Source organism: Protopterus annectens, chromosome 7.part0, assembly GCF_019279795.1.
Source record: "Protopterus annectens isolate FY-2018-M chromosome 7.part0, PAN1.0, whole genome shotgun sequence".
In the NCBI taxonomy this organism is placed as follows: Eukaryota; Metazoa; Chordata; order Ceratodontiformes; family Protopteridae; genus Protopterus; species Protopterus annectens.
In genome coordinates, this window is record NC_056739.1 from 1,833,122,033 (window position 1) to 1,833,124,532 (window position 2,500).

Genomic DNA, 2,500 nt, shown 5'->3' on the forward strand with positions numbered 1-2,500 from the left:
CAATAGTGTTCATTGGGCAGCCACACCTGCTACGAGTCCCACTGCAGCAAAGTCTATTTTGCATGGCAAAGAACAGAATAACCAGATGTAGATGTATATATGTTGAGGTATGTGTGTGTGTATATCTACCCATAGCTACAGGGAGATATACTTCCCCCTCTCCATAGTACAAATGTATTCATACAGAGACAGAATACATATAAATACCCACAATTAGATATATACATATGCAGACACCCATACATCCCTAGGTTGTCTTACATATATACATACAGCAATATATAAATATATATATATATATATATATATATATATATATGCATACATATACAGATATATATGTATATAGTTATGTGCATATATATATATCTGTGTGTGTAAATATACACACACACACATATATATATATATATATATATATATATATATATATATATATATATATATATATATATAGATATCTAGAGCTAGGATATGATATAGCAGTTACGAATTACATATGTTCACAAACTGTGCCAATGGGGGTCAGGGGTCCAGTCAACAAATGTCTAATACGTAGCATCTACCCCCCCCCCCAGCTAGACCGGTGAAACATAGAAACACACAATACAAGTAAACACACCACTGCTTCCTTGACTACAGGCAGGATACTACCAGTGGTAGAGACCCGCCAAGTCTAATCTTGAAACAAGGACATGAATGTCCCTTGTGGGACACCCAAAAATTCAATGATATTCAGGTTTCCAGCCATTACACCGATGTCCAACGGCAGACCATGCATGTACTCAGTCTCTAAGGTAGGGGAAGCCTGATGATCCATGGGGTGAGACAACATATGTGATGGGTCCTGAGAAGTGGGGAGTGGGTAGTGTGTACTGGTGTGGCCAGACCTGACCTGCAGCTGGAGTAAGGAAGAGTTCCGAAGTGGATGTGCAGTATGGGAACTATGGGTATGTAATTATGGGTCTAGCTGTGCATGTGTTGGCTGGAGTGGTTCTATGTGGACCGCCCCAGGGATGTAAGCAGAGCCGACACCCAATGAGCAGCCACGCCTGGTAAGAGTCCCACTGCAGCAAAGTCATGTTTACATGGCAAAGGATGGTATAACCAGATGTGTTGTTGTAAACTCACTAAATTACACCAAGGAACACTTGGTCACAACACCACACTGTAGGCATGTAAGCTAGACTAATTGGCATCACAAGGTAGCATTGCTGTCCAGACCTCACAACTGTCCCTGCTATACACTCCAATATTATGTCTGTCCCTATCAATCCTCCTGAAAACTGGTGAGTGCAGAAGAAAGGTGGTGAATTGCCCTTAATAAATAATGATAGTAATATAGAGTTATAGACGTTTCACGTCAGAAAACCTATATACATTCTCATTCCCTTATTCTGTAAATGTTTCAGGTTAATACTACAAATATATAGAAAATGTCCCTGATTGTCCCTGATTATGTGAGGAGTTGTCCTTGATTCTGTTGAGGTTTCCTCTGATCGGTTGAGAGCTATGTTGCTGTCCTCACCCCCACCCAGGGGTGTGATTGTCCAGACCTACCCCCAAATGCAGGGTATATACACAGCTGTTGCTGTAGAAGAAATGCCCAGCTGTGGACCTTTCCGTCAGCCATCCTGCACATCCCTGGACATGTCCCTACTATAAGCCCCTCTGTGTGGCCCAGTAACACCACATACCTATCGACCCCTGCTGCATTCGTAGTAATGTCCACATTCACAAGTAGGTGACACCCTCCACACAACTATATTGGCAGTATCTGGAACCCCCATCCCAGGTGTATTACCGCAGCTGTCCCAGACTACACATGTAAAAACACAAGAAGGGAAAACCCAAGGACACTTGGATCACCACCTGGTGAAGTCCACAACCACCCAACACTCCAGACCCCTACACCAACTACTGACACTGACACCTCCTGTCCTGCCTCGCATACATATCCCAACACCCTGCGAACCTGCAATACCGCACCCCCACCAATCAGTTGAACATCCTACTATACAGTTTAAATGACACCCCCACCACCTACCCACCTACAACTCCAATATTCACATCTCCTCTACAACACAGGTATGGCATATGTAAATCTACCATGAATAACCGAGTGTAGCCTAACCAGAAATGCTAAACTGGAATTCCACTTAACCTTACACTGACCTTCGTGAACAGTCATACCTGATATATACACCTGACTTAAGCATGTATAAAACCTACATGTACATGAAGTAGCACTGGGGTATGCGACAGCCAGCGGGAGTACGCCTGTGTGTGGGGCACTACTCAGATTAAGCAAAGTAGAAGCAAACAGGTTCAAGAAACAGCAACCGGAGGTTAGCAGTGCTTATCGTCACATAGACCAGCGCAAACCCACTGACAACTGCATAAAAGTGCCTTAATCGCTCTGTAGCCAATGTTCCTTGTTCTGCCCAGCAACAAATTGTAATGCCACTCCAAGGCTCGAACCCAGGACCCGGCACTCCAT